The 15,042-nt window shown below is 34.0% G+C and overlaps 1 long non-coding RNA gene across 1 annotated transcript; it reads right to left on the bottom strand.

The window, feature by feature from the left end:
* Window positions 1–1,937: 1,937 nt before the first annotated feature.
* Window positions 1,938–9,571, bottom strand: LOC134856464 (uncharacterized). Its single transcript, XR_010164820.1, has 3 exons — window positions 9,394–9,571; window positions 6,656–6,841; window positions 1,938–2,449 (listed from the first exon to the last, which is right to left on the bottom strand). It is a non-coding gene; the product is annotated as an uncharacterized LOC134856464 (long non-coding RNA).
* Between the last annotated feature and the right edge of the window lie 5,471 nt (window positions 9,572–15,042).

The following is a 15,042-nucleotide window of genomic DNA, read 5'->3' as shown; positions in this document are numbered from 1 at the left end:
TATCATTCAAATGGTATTGTTTTCCTGAGCTTAAATTTGATATTTCACCTGTGGTCATTTTTCATAAACTTATAAGGGTTTTAAAGATTGCCGTTTCTGCCAATTTGGGACAATTAACGCGCGATATATTTCGCGCTATTAACGCGTCAGCAGAGATTTAATCCATCTTAAAAATCGTTTCAAATTGGTTGAAACACGTTATTTGCCTTAACTTCCTTTGCCTTAACTGCCTCACGTTATTTGCCTAATCTACCACTTTGTACTTTTAAAGGCAAGCGGGGGGGGGGGGGGGAATTTTCACAAAAAAACTCAAACTTTTAAAAAAATTTCATCTTATTTTATTATATATATTTTTTTTCAGGTTAAAACTGCTCCATAGACGTTAAAAAGCAGTCGAAACATTTAGGGCTTCGCCCTGATACGAGCAGTTTTGTTATTGTAATTTGGATGTCGGGGAAAAACAAAAAGATAAAATTTTATAATCTAAGTTGACGCGAAGCTGGCCTTCGCAATCACAGGCAAGAAAACGGCAAAAAGTAGCTTGAAACAAATTAAAAGATGAAATAAAGAAAAAAAAAGAAAACTAAAAATCAAATTTGGACTTTAAAGTTTTAAGTTGTACTGGAATTGAACATACCCTGGTTGACCAAAAATGCTTGTCCTACAATTTTCATATATGAAAAAATGCTTATCATACAATTTTGTACAATTCCATAATAATTTTGTACAACTCACTTTGTAAACGCAGAAAATGTAAACAAAACTCTAAGCTAAGTTTTTTTTCATATATGGAAATTGTAGGACAAGTATTTTTTCATAAACCAAAAAGTTGATTTTTTAAAAAATTTTCTCAAATTTTTTGGGATGTGTCCGTGACCGAACACAAGTGACTAAACCCATGGCTTACTCAAAACTAGAGTCACCAAAGGGTTGATCGTCTGGATTTCTGTTTGAAAAAAGTTATCCAGAAAAACGGGAAAAAACTTCAATTTTTGTGTATCCAGGACTGTGTTATGCGGACGAAAAATTAAAGTTTGCATGCAAAATTTTTTTTGGAAAATGTTGGTTGGAACACAAAATTCGATTTGCGGTTGAAAAAAAATTTTGAGGGAATTTCAATTTTACTTGGATAAACGTTTGTTTTCACATATGCTAGTCATACAACTTTCAATTTTCACAGTTTTTTTCAGTTTTTTTTCGGTTTGCATAATGATTTTTTTTAAAATGCATGAAAATTTTATGATTAGCATTTGACCAGAAATTTGATGTATGGAATTGTAAGATAAGCTTTTTTGGTTTATGGAGGTCAACGCGGGTAAATCCTCAAGGTTACGAGTCTCACGTCCTCGCCTCTGCTCTATGCTCACTTGACAATAGTCAAAAACTACCCACCATTGGAGTAGATATGATAGATGCTTTCAAACTGCCACTGCTATGCGAGTTGGTTAGAAAAAAAATGGATTCTTGACATAACACTTCGCTCGCTAACCCGCGAGTGTAATCAAATTATTTTAATAATCTATATGAGGAGCATTAAGGGCCTGTCATTTTAAAAAGAAATTTGGAGCGCGTTTTAAATTAGCCATATTTTTTAACTGCAGATCGACTTTGAATAAAATTTCTTTTACTATCCGAATTATAGGTCATTTTCATGCACGCTTGCTCTAGAAATAACATTTGTACAGTCGCACTTTTCTTATAACTTTTAATAAACCTTGGTACAGAAAACGTCTTTTTGGTTTCTGTCGGTCGGAAAAAAAGATGAATTTCAAATAAACACTTTTTTGAAAAACTGGCATGGATAATTGAAGAGGTTTTTCGTTGTTCCGAACACTTTCACCGTTGAAGCACTGTAGACGACAGTGTTTCCTTTTCTTACCTAGTTAGGTTTTTCAAATGTTTTGAAAATCAGCTTGAAAACAAGTTTCGTTTCACCAAACAATAAATTATACAGTTCAGATCAACGGCAGATAATTTGACAATTACTCAACTTGGTTAAACAATTTTAATAAAAAATTATCCGGCCTATTTTGAGATCTCAGTTATTGTTTTGATTATGAACTGAACATTCTTTTGTGGTAGATTCCCCTTTTTCCCAATAATGCCTGGTCTTTATCACCGCCTTCGGAAACCCTGAATACGCCTATTCTCTTCCCATAGCTCCCCCTTTTGCCCATTATCGATTCGGGATCCTGGCTTTCGGCCAATCTGAAAACTCCGAGCGCCTTCTTATGTTCGTCTTGTTTGTACGATTCAAATCCGAAGTCACTGTTTGTTGGCTGGGCCACTAACTCAATTGTCGCACCAGGGTAGACTGAACAAAAGTCGTCTATGGATCGGGCCATGGACATGATTGTGTAGAATGGCATTGGGCCACACTTATGGCTTTGGGTTAGAGTCCGATGGGTGGAGTATGATGACTCACCCAATGAGGCAGCGAGAATAGTTACTGAAACAAAAAGAATCACCTCTTAGTAGAAGATTTTTTAAAATTGTAGGCATTATCTTTTTCTACACACCTGTTTATAGCCAAATACTTTTCCAACTGATGGAAAATGAAAGTTATTGCCACTGATTTTAATCATCAAAAGAATGTGTAGAAGAATAGCCGGCTGCTGAATCAGTAACAATTGCAAAAAAAATATTTTTCAAATAACGCCGAATATAAGCTATTGTAAGCCTGAAAAGGACAATACGCGGAAGAGCCGAAAAAATCAGAGGCGGATCTAGGATTTTCTCGAGGGGGGGGGGGTGGGTTTTCAAAATGTTTTGGAAAAGTTTTGGCCAGAAGACGCTGATTTGGCCAAATTTTCGGCAAATTTTTGAAGAAAAAAAACAGGTCAAAAAAGCCGTTTTTGGGCACTTTTTGGAAAATTTTGACAAAAAATCGCGCTTTTTTTGGCGCGCGCTTCCCATTAAAATTAGTATATATTGGCGCCAAAGGCGCCTTTAGAAAAATTTCAGGCTCCGTCGGCCAAAAATGGATTTCTTAAAAAGTACCAAAGGGGGACCCTTTGGGTCGGCAGGGGGTCGAATCCCTGAATCCCTGAAAGGGGGGCGGAAGTTTTGTTTTTGTAAAACTTCAATTCATAAACTCACATAATCAAGGTTTGAGCTGTCTAATGCTTCTTACTAAGAATTAAAGGCATTTTCTGAAAGCCACAAGAAAACTTGTTTTTTGGTTTGGTGTCATCTCAAAACCTTTTCAGTCTTGATTTCGATGGTGGAAAATCAAAACCAAAATACGTTTAGGTGTGGTGAAAGGCAAATCAGATTGTTTTAGCCGAAATGGAACAGGCAATCAAAAAAAGTCATTCTCGCACTCGTTTTACAATTTTAACAAAGCAATTTTAATTCAAAATTTATTGGTATTGTCCAATTTTTTGTGTGTCTTATTTTATAACTGTCGCAATGCCGTAGATTTTGAAAAATTGTATAACTCTCAAACATGAATCAATTCTCTACTACAATTTTTTTTCTAGTTTCTGATTTGTTTTTCAAATTTTCAAAAACAATGGAAAAATCACAAAGTTTGTATCAAAAACAATCTGTTCTGCTTATAGCCTGGTAACTTGGATAGTCAGATGTGAAATCATGGCGTGTAATACAAACTAAGCATAGCCATGTATATTTCTAACACTTTTCTATAACGTTAGAAATTGAGCAAAAACGATTTATCTAGAAAAAATTTCAAAAAAAACTGAGTTTTATCTTTATTTGATAACGGATTCTTAAAATCTGACGAGCGATATTTCACTCATTTTGCTTTTTCTCCTGAAATTTTCCCATTCCAGAAAAACATCAATTTATACGGTACTGCATAAACAATGTTCTGTGGTTGCTCATAGAAAGGTTCCTGGAAGTTAAAAATATTTAGTTTAGATTATGATTGCTGCTTGATATATATATTGTTTTCGTACTGAGTGCGCTGTCTGATGCACAAAATTAAATTAATGTAGAATTGAGACCTTAAATCGGATATATACAAGTATTTTTTACTATGAGATGGACTGTGTTTTCGGAAATTTGGAGTCACTTAAAAACTAATATCGTTCTGAGATGAGAAAAGAAAAAAAGCAATCGAAAGTACAACATAAAAGACAGCAGACATTAAAACTTAGTTAAAATTGTTTTCTACACAAGAAACGGTGCTCAATCTACGTTAGTTTTTTTTTCTGGCATGTTATGAGGAAAATATGTTTCAGTTTTTCTCTCATGAGTTCCACCGTTTTTCCAAACTAAATTAGTTACCTAAGATACTTTTTTGCTCAAAGTAGATTTTTTTGAAAAATTATTTAAACTAAAAACTGTGCTCGCAGTTCTGTTGCAATGATGAAAAACAGCTATAGATTCAAATTGTATTCTGAAACGATGAAATTTTGCCTACGTCCGCCCAATTTTGGCCTAAAAGTGACCTTTCTGTTTTCCAAACTGTAAAAATATTCGATAAAAATTCATGAACAACCAATATTCAACGGCTAGCACGAAGCACCGAGATTTTTGCGTGAAAACATGTTCACATTTTTGGTAAAAACTTTGGCGGGAACCAGTCAATCAAGGACGGCCAAGGCGGTTTTATGAATAAACTTAAATAACTAACAAAATACAATTTTTTTTGGGTGGGAAGGGGGTTCGAATCCGGTTACGGAGAGTTTATTTTTATGTTTTGGCGTGTTTGGTTCATTGGTGTTTCATCAATGAAATTACTTAGGTGGGAATTGTACCTGCGCGAAACCGGCTAGGACGGTCTGTGCAGCCTCAATACTAAGGTCGCATTGCAGTTGCTTTCTTTTCATTTTGCTTTGTTCTTGTTTTTTGGCTTTATATTAAATCAAAAGTTTCTCGTTTCCTAAGCTCAACTAATTTCTTTCAAAATAATTTGTAATCTTATTTTAAAAATTTGATAACTTGCTTTTTTAATTTTTGAAAACTTACATTCCTGGGCACTTTACTGCGCAGCTGAAGTCTATTTTTTTTAAACCAAGTTGTGTTCAAATAACGTTGACTTGAATTAAAAGATTTGTTTTGTTTTCAATGACCTTCAGGTTCAAGTTTATGGCTGGGTTTGGCTGTACATAGAAACCTTTCTGACATAGAGGTGTAAATTAAATTCACACAATTTGAAACGGTGATTTCATGAAAACGAATTGCGCAAATAAAACGTTCGCATTATTTTTCAACCTCGAAACTAGAAATAACAGAGTAATGAAGAAGAAACTTCAAAAATTTGAATGATAAAAGACTCAAAGCTCACAGTTTAATTTTTTTTGAGTTAATTCATTGATATAGGAAGTTTAAATTAATTTTCAATCATCGAAACTCTTCTTGAAAAAAATGCGAGCCGTCATTTTTTCAAATTTTACAAGGAGGAAACATATATATCTTTAACGTTTTAAGCTCAGGCATCATTATTTTCTTTCAGGTGAAATAGTTTTTCTAAAACCATTTGTTTAAAATTGGAAACTCGTCGAAAGGAGTAAATGGCGGAGTACAAGATGGACAAGCGTGACAAGTGTCTACATCGGCTATCAGCCCCCCCCCCCCCCCACCTCCAACCATAGAATCCGAAAAAAGAACATCTATGGTTGGTGATGACGAGGGAAGCGATGAAAACGAATCTCGAAAACGAATCCATGCAATGTTTTTCAGAAGGTATAAAAAATGTTGGTCGAAAACTTCAATAGTCGAAATTGTTGAAAGAAAAAACTACTCCGAGCACAAAAATTTGGATAGTTTGCTTCAAAATTTGAATGAAATTTTTTCAAACATTAGTTCAAGCTCCTACATTTTTTGATGGCTCCTTCACTTGTTTTAGTTTTGTTTCGTTGGGCTGAGTATGACGCTTGTTTCAATGTAATTTCTTAACAAATCACCCGGAAATTTTTGCGTAGTTATAATAAAGTCAAATAGAGCCGAAACAGACAAAGAGTCGAAAACTTGGGGAACAATTTTGCAAAAAAAATCTACAAATCAGTTCTAAAAAATACATTAGCAACTCTTGTTTTCATTATTTTGCCTTAAGTTAACCCAATTTGAGGAAATGCATTTTTGTTTTGTGTCCGGGTAATTTCAATCAGAGCTGTTGGAACTGTGCACAGAATTCTATTTTGATCAAGTCTAAGAATCAATTCATCACTTGAAATTGGTCTGAGAAAGAAATGGCTCTCAATTGTTCCTCGCTTAAATGGAAACTTAGATCTTAAAAAACCTTCTTTCTAATAATGTCATCGCCGATTTTTTAAAAAGCAAAACGTGAGTTAATAACTGTTCAAAGTGAATCTGTAATTGTCCGTATCATGGCTATTTTGTTTCCATTAAGCAAGTCCCACTGGACTATTACGACTGCTTTAGTAAATATATTACTTATCGTTCTCATGCAGTTTGTATTTCATGATGGTCATGAAAAAAAGAAAATGTTTGACAGCATGCAGACATTCTTTTGTTAATGATTGCGTCTGATTTTGCTTTATAATATCAATAATAATATCTGTTTCTGAAATAATAATCAGAAAAAAAATCAATGTTAAGTACTTTTGCCATGCGCGAGTAAATATAATTTAGAAATCTTTTTTTTTCAAAGATCAAGAATTGTATAAATACTTTAAAAAAAAGGCGATGTCAAAACACAAAAAAATTTTGGATGGAGGCTACTTACCAAGGCAGAAATAGACGGGATTCATTTTTTGACGAGCTGCTGATGTTACTTTGATCTGATTTTTATAATTTTGGGTCGCTTTCTGGCGTTGATTGTTTCTGAACTGTGATCAATGATGAAAGCAGCTGCCTTTGATTGAGTAAAAGTGATGATGAGGATGATGTTGATGAAATGATAGTCAGTGGCCTGTGAAATGAACAAATATTTAGATAGCACAGTTGAACTTTATGCGGCACCCCATTAACAGTTATTGCCAAAGTGATAACCAGTGATAAGTGCGAACCAGTTTCCACCTTTTTCTTTTTTGGTTTTATTGTTTTTACAGACCATCGACTATTCTATGGCCTAGTTGGTCGTATTTCCATGAAAATTCCAAAGATGGATGTAATAAATTGAATCTTATCTTCAGCTGATTAACTTTAAATTTACCAATTTTAATGTAGAGCTATGAAAAGTAAATGCTTAGCTCAAGGTTGACTGGTTTAATGAGAAAACGAATGCGCCATAAACAGAACGAATATTCCTTATCCGCGCCTTCTCCCTTCCAAATATGACCGGGCACTAACCATATGGTCTCCCAGTTAATTTCATAGTTCGCAAGAAGTATAGAAATGAAGGAGGCTCTTGAAAAATGGGTCATCCTTGTGAAACCTATAATTCAATCTTCGAAAAAACCCATTTATCCGGCAGTTACCGGTAACTACCAATTGGATGCTTACGCCAAAGTCGAATAGTCAGATTTGGTAGTTAGAATCGAAAGTTTAGCCGAACTTTTTTTTAAAAGGGCCAAATTGATTTTCTGAGCGATTCCGAAACGCCTTAATGATTCCATTTTGACTAAGTTTTCTGCGCTGCAGGTAAAATTTAAAAAAAAGGGTCAAAAACGTCGTTTTTGGACACTTTTTGGAAACTTTTGACCAAAAAATTGCGTTTTATTTCGGAGCCCGCTTCTTGTAAAAATTAATATATATTGACGCCGAAGCGGTCTTTAGAAAAATTTAAGGATTGATTGGACGAAAAAATATTTCAGAAAAAAAACTAAAGTGGGAACTTTTTGGTTGGTGAGGGGAATCGAATCCCTGAGAAAGGAAGGAGTCCGCCCGAAATATCATAAGGCTGTTATGTACAAGAATTAAACGTTTCCAAGATCCGTTTAAGACATCCGAGATGATACTAAAAAGCAGGGACATGATTGAAAAGTTTTTACTAGCAAATGGACAGAGAGACATGCAGAGAAAAAAGAAAAAATCGGACCAAAAATTCATGTTTGGTCGAGGGAACGCAATCAGTGAAAACTGTGTGGTTTATCTACCAATCAAAGAAACTTGCAATTTCTAAACGCTGAAAAAACACCACATTGATGATGGCATGCCTTACCCTGCCGTGCCCTAAGGTATAACCATATGGCAAATGTCATTTTAAAGGTATTCCGAGATTCTGCGAAACGTTTTGCTGATTTTTGCAAAGCATTTTTTCGCATTTTCCTAGCTCTGGATACAACTGCTATCAATTTTTATGCCGATATCTTTTCGTTAAACTTTGCGTGATCTTCCACCTTCCTGTGTCTATTTTCCTCGTTAGATTCATTTCGTCAGACTAGATAGCTTTTCCCTCTGTTCCTACTTCTTAATTTGAGATTGACTAAAGCCGCTGGGACATCTAAAGGATATACAAGCTGTTCTCTTGGCTGTGAGTTTATCTCGAGGGGTTTCGTTTGAATAAAATGTCCGAAACAGGTAAAGACGGCGAAGATTTGAATCCTGCCGATAGCGCCATATAAAATTCTTTGATGTTGGGTTCCGACTAGGCACGAATTGGTTGAACTAACTATATTAATATTGATTGCAACTAAGCTAGATGAAGTACGAAGTGGTTACAGTTTTGAATTGAGTTCTCACCTGTTGGTTTTTACAAAAGTAAGTAAACTACTGGCTTCGTAGACTAATGGCAAATTACCATGATGTCCAAAACTTATTAAAACAATAGCGTGCTGTCAAAAAGTAATTTAAACACTGACGAGTAAATTACTGAAACACGACAACTCTAAGTTTTTGATAATGAAACTCCGGCTGAAAGTTTTATAGGAAAAAAAAACGGTTCATGTTTGGCAGTTTCTCTGAGGATATTTTTGTTATGGAAGTTTAAGTTTATTGTGAACTCCCGCTTGATTGGTTATCCAGGTTATACTGAGTTATCTTGCTAAGTGAAAGACGAAGCTCGGTCACACCTATTCTTGTGATTGGGGTGAGGGTTGTGAGAAGAGAGAAGAAATGGAATGAGAACATTGATCTAACAGCCTCGACCCTTTCGCTACTTAAGAAGTCTTTTTTGGTTCCCTTCCATTGCATCGCATCTTTTTTTGGCTAAGAGCCCCTACAGTAAGTATTATCGTTTCTTATGTTTGAGTAAAATGTCTCCGAAAAAGAGAAAAACAATAGTATGAAAAATTTCGGAAACTTATTTTTTTCCACGCTCGAAAACATTGAAAATTGGCGACTTCAGAAAGTTTTACGGTTCGTCAACCAGTAATTGCTGTCCTAAAATTGTCAAAAAGGAAGAATTCTATCGAAAAGTTTGGCTTCCAGAGTTGAGGCGGAGTGGAAAACGCTCGCCCAACCTCCCCCACCCCCACCCTTGGCATGCTAGTGTCGGTTGATGTTAAAACATAATTTCTACTTGCGTTTCTAATTATAACTGAGCATTTTACTTAAACGACATTGTTGAAGCTTCCAACTTACCTTTACCCAAGTTAGACTTCTGATGATATTGACAGACTGGTATCACTCTGTAATTGAAAATAGCAGCATTGAACAATATATTAACCAAAATATCGTAACGGCTATGAAGTCATTCTCAATACTTTTTTGAAGTTAGAGAAAATAACTGGGATTCAATTAGCATTCAACGCCACTAAATTAAATAATCTCGAGTTACATTTTGTCCTAGAAACTTAGGATATGTTTTTTAAAGCGGTATCATTATTTTTTCTAATTGACAGGTGGATTTGTTCAGCTTTTCAAGAGATTCAAAGTAATTTTTTTAATGAGATGGGCGTTAAGATTATTAGAGAATCTGCTGAAAAGATTGTTAACGTTTACAAGTTCAAAAAAAAACATGGAATGAAAAGCTGCAAAAATAGTGAAAAGGCTCACCCAACTAATGTTATCAATTATCCAGTGTTGCTTTTTTATGCTTTTTTTCGTCTGTATTTTCATCAGTTTTAACGATTTCATCTTTTTCAATTTTCTGTTCCTTACTAGTTCAATTTGTTCAAATCATTTAAAGCGAGACTTACAACTATGAATCGTGGAGAAATAAAGAGCTAAATATAGAAGTGATTTGTTCAGAAGCTATATTTCAAAATTCATCTAGTACTGTGACTGCTTCGGGTCGTAAACTCAGTAACAGCAACTTTTGGACTTATCTTGTGGGTCTTTAGAGATCGAATGGAATAGAAGGAAGTTTCACTGGCAAACCAATACCTGAGCCGAAAAAAAACGAGCCAAAAAGTTTGCTTTCATGAGGAAAAAACCGGCAATGTTCAGCTCTTTAAGAAAATAAATTGCCAATATCGAACAGTTTATTATACTTGCAATGAACAAGAGTTATCAAATCGGAATATTTATTTTTCCAGGTAAACAACTGGCACCAATGGAACCATTGGATCATTTCTTCATCTGATCTGCCAGACAGACAGACAGATTTGATAGACATTAAATCAACAGTCATGTTTGGCTTGTATGCACTTTAAACACGCGTTCTAGTCGACATTTGTTTCTTTTTTTTCTAATTTTAATGGCAAGTTTATGTAATCCTAAACAAGCCATGAGTAATTAAAAATTCAAACTATGAAAAAAATCATCTTTGAAATTTTTGCCAAAGAGTAAAAGTATGATACTTTTTCATACTTATGTATTTGCCAAATACATACGTAAGACATTTCAGGCCGTTTCCAAAGCATACTTCAGGCGAGAAGGTTTTTGTCATTGTATTCGGTTACCATCACAAATCAAAAAGTTTTGACAAAGTAAAATTCGAAAAATCAGTATTTTTGAGCTATGGAAAAACGCTAGTCATGCTGTTTCCATATATGAAAAATCACTAATCATAGACTTTTCATGCAATTTCTTGTACTTTTGGAATTGCATGAAAAATGTAAGACTAGCATTTTTGGTCAACCCGATATTTCTGCTCCATAGACCTTAAAAGACAGTCGGAACAATCAGGGCTTCGCCCTGATAGGAGCAGTCTTGTTATCGACTTTTTCTGTTTTGTTTTCGCGGGTTTTTTATAGAGCAAAAATTGGTGCTTTTTCTAAAAAAAATTGAGCTTCTAAAAATACATCTACAAGCTTAAATTGAACGCAAGATAATATCGCATTTATCTTTGATCCAATTTTTGAAAAAACTTCAGAACATTGAAACTTTTTGGTTACGGACCTATTGCATCCATATCACTTGAGTCACAATTTTTCTTCAAAACTCAAAGCGTTTTGTAACTAAAATTAATCAAACGGACAAATGGATATGTAGTTTCACTAGAAATTATTATGCAAAGACTCTGTTGAATCTCTCCAACTAATTGGCTACAGCTAATGGTTTTCACCCATTCTCATTCATCATTTTAATATTCAAGGTAGAAAAAGTAATTATGACTTTTTTAAATGTTTCGGAAAAGTTTAAAAATATTATTTGAAGTTCATGCGGTCACGAATGCATGCAAAGGTGCGATCAGCCCTTCACGAATTGTAGCGTTTTGTAGTTCCAAATCGCGACCTTAAAGTTAGGTCTCCCAAAACGACTAAAAAATATTTATGCAAAAACCTGGTAGAAAAGATAAGGAGGCAATTTCATTGGGTTTTTCAAATCGGGTAATTTAGAATTTTAAATCTCTAGTTACTTAAAAAAAAATTTAAAAATAAAAAGCAATAAGTTTAATTCGTCGCTTTTAACAACGTCAAATAGTCAAATTAGTGCCGCCTAAATCAAGTCAACTAACTATACTGACGCAGCTTCTGGAATAATTATTTTCTAAACCAGTTTGATGAAAAAAATATCTTACATAATTTGTTTTCAAGTTTTGCTCGCTATGACTTCAGTCAAAATTACATCGCTGTTGGGATCTTGCACATCTGCAGCACTCTTTGATTTTTTCTGGACAAATTATAGTTTGTTGATTCAATGTGTAGAGATTTAGTCAAGGTTTCCCGTCATTTTTTGTAATTCAAGTTCAAGCATGAGACTGATGGTCATGTAATTTATCATCAATATAACTTTCAAAATAAACTCCGAAATTTGTTGGTCTAGGTTAAAGACCGTTAGCCATTTCAAAATCTTTTAAATGAAATTAACGAACATTGAGATAACTTTCGAGAATTTTAAACATTCAATTTTTTTATAGGGATCTCTCACAGGGTTTCCATAGATAAACAAGACTGCTCGTATCAGGGTGAAGCCCTAAAAGTTCCGACTGCCTGCCTTTTCAGGTCTATGGAGCATTAATAAAATGAAAAATTTCAAAGTAATAAAAAAATAGAATTTTATGTAAAAACATCCTCCCACACGTCATATTAATTACAAAGTGATAGATTTTGCGCCTATTAACAAATCAAATATGGCATATAAGCTTCCTTGAACCAATTTGGAACAATTTCTAAGACGGATTAAATCTCGGTTACGCGGTAATAACGCGAAATTTATCGCGCGTTAATTGTCCCAAATTGGCCAAAATGGCAATTTTTAAACCCCCATAACTTAACGAAAAATGATCACAGGTGAAATATCTTTTCAAATTCAAGCTCAGGACAACAATAGCTTTCGAATGATATTATTAAAAAATTGCGTCAAATACGGCTAGTTAAAAAGTCAAAAATTGTCTGAAAAAAAACCCACCCCGAGCACAATTATTCCGTTACTTTCGTATCGAAAGTCGGAACAAAAAAATATTTGAGTTTCTTGGTCATTATCTATTTAGGCAAAAAAAACAATCTAGTTGTAATGCATTTTATTCTTATTATTTTTTCAATCTCTAAATCTGATTTTAAATTGATTAAAATTAATGATGTTCACTATCATAGCAAAAAATCATGCAACTTAATTATGTTTTGACAATTTTTGACTCTTTCCCTTTTATTGAGATTTAATCAAACATCAACGCACACAAAATAGTTTGCACATTATCAATCAAACTGGCCAACCTTTGTTCAAATACCTGCTGGCGAGTCGGGGCGTAGCATATGGTGGTTGAATCGTTTTGTTTTGAATCGAGTGTATTCAGTTAATTCAAATACTTGATGGGATCAAGCATTTTCTGTTTGAGCTGAAACCACTCATAGCTGTGTCAAAATGATGCAAGGACTCAGGCAAAATGTTTGATAAAACTATCAACAAGCTGTAATTGAACGGGATTAAAGCGTTCATCTTTGATCCAATTTTCAAAACCTATTGCATCCATATAAGCTTTTGATGAGTCACGGTCTTTTGATGAAACTCAAAGTTTCTTGTAATTAACTTTGATCAAGCGGACAAATGGATTTGTAATTTCACTAGTAAATGTTATGGAAAGACATTGTTGAAAATTTTTTAATTAGAATTGAAATTTAATTGGCTTCAGCTAATGTTTCTCATTCATCAATTTAATATTTAGAGTAAAAAAAAATAAAAACGAACGTTTTTGACTTTTTTAAACGTTTTGGATAAGTTTAAAATTATAATTTGCAAGTGATGCTATCACGAACAGTACTTTCCTAATCGAAGCGAACAAATCTGCCTTGTTGTACTAAAAAAACCGAATCGCGACATTAAAATCAGATCCCCAACAATCTATATAAGTATGACTGCAAACAGATAAGGAGCAATTTTCTTGGATCTTTTCAAATCGAGAATTGTAGAATTTTGAAAGCCTATTTACTAAAATATAAAATCAACAAAAAATTTAATTTATCGTTTTTAACAACGTCAAATAGTCAATTCAGGCTTAACTAGTTGACCCAGGCTCTGAAATAGTCATTTTCTACACTAGTTTGACAAGGAATTGTCTTATATAATTCTTTTTTAGGTTTTGCTTGCTCTAGCTGCAGTCTGAATTGCATCGCTGGTAAGATCTTGCATATCTGCTTTACTCTTTCTGTTTTCTGGATTAAACTGTAATTTGTGTAATCAATCGAAATTTTATATTTTTCTTAAAACAAAATTTTCTTACAAAAAGAGTACATATAAATATTATTTTTTATCAAAGAAAGTCAATAGAAATCGCTACTTTTAAACAAAAGTCAAAATAGTATGAAAAAGTTGCCGACATTTTTTGTGTTGTGTGTTCCAATTGCTTGTCTTCATACTTTCGTTAAAGTATTTTAAAGCTGTTCGGCGGCTCTAAAAGGTTGATTAATTCTTTTTAACTATCCTTTTCAACTTCTTAATCTAGAACTTCAGCCCCGGGTCAATTTTTTAGTTTTATGATCGCGACTGCTTTTCCCGACTGCAGTGACCAAAATTGGATATTTGCAAACCACCGCGACCAAAATGTGGCATTTCCGACCGGCGCGACCGAAAGAAAAGTAACCGCGACCGGTGCGACAGAAGAAAAGTTAACAGCAATTGGGGAGAAACTACTAGAGAAAAAAGTTTCAAAGACGAAGACGCAGCTAAAACAATTGACAGAGGCGCTTTTTTTTAAACCAAAAACTGAGCTGAAAAAAATGCGGCAGAGGTGTGTATGCGTGTTTTTGGAGACTAATTTTTCAATCAGGCTGCGACTATTTTAGATCATGCTGCGACTTATTTTTCGACCATGCCGCGACTAACTTTTCGACTATGCCGCGACTAAATTTTTTACCATGCCGCGACTAAATTTTCGACCACACCCGCAGCGTCAAAATGCTGCAAAAACTTAGGCAAAATGTTTGATAAAACTATCGACAAGCTGTACTTGCACGGGATTAAAGCGTTCATCTTTGATCCAATTTTCAAAACCTATTGCATCCATATAAGCTTGAGTCACGGTCTTTTGATGAAACTCAAAGTTTCTTGTAATTAACTTTGATGAAGCGGACAAATGGATTTGTAATTTCACTAGTAAATGTTATGGCAAGACATTGTTGAAATTTTTTTTATTAGAATTGAAATCTAATTGGCTTGAGCTAATGTTTCTCATTCATCAATTTAATATTCAGAGTAAAAAAAAAATAAAAACAGAAACGTTTTTGACTTTTTTTAAACGTTTTGGATAAGTTTAAAATTATAATTTATAAGTGATGCTATCACGAATGCATTTAGTTGTTCAAACAGTACTTTCCTAATCGAAGCGAACAAATCTGCCTTGTTGTACTAAAAAAACCGAATCGCGACATTAAAATCAGATCCCGAACAATCTTAATAAGTATGACTGCA

The sequence above is a fragment of the Symsagittifera roscoffensis genome, chromosome 1 (genome assembly GCF_963678635.1).
Source record: "Symsagittifera roscoffensis chromosome 1, txSymRosc1.1, whole genome shotgun sequence".
NCBI classification, from domain to species: Eukaryota; Metazoa; Xenacoelomorpha; order Acoela; family Convolutidae; genus Symsagittifera; species Symsagittifera roscoffensis.
Note: the sequence above shows the minus strand (reverse complement) of the source record. Positions and strands in the feature narration are given on the sequence as shown.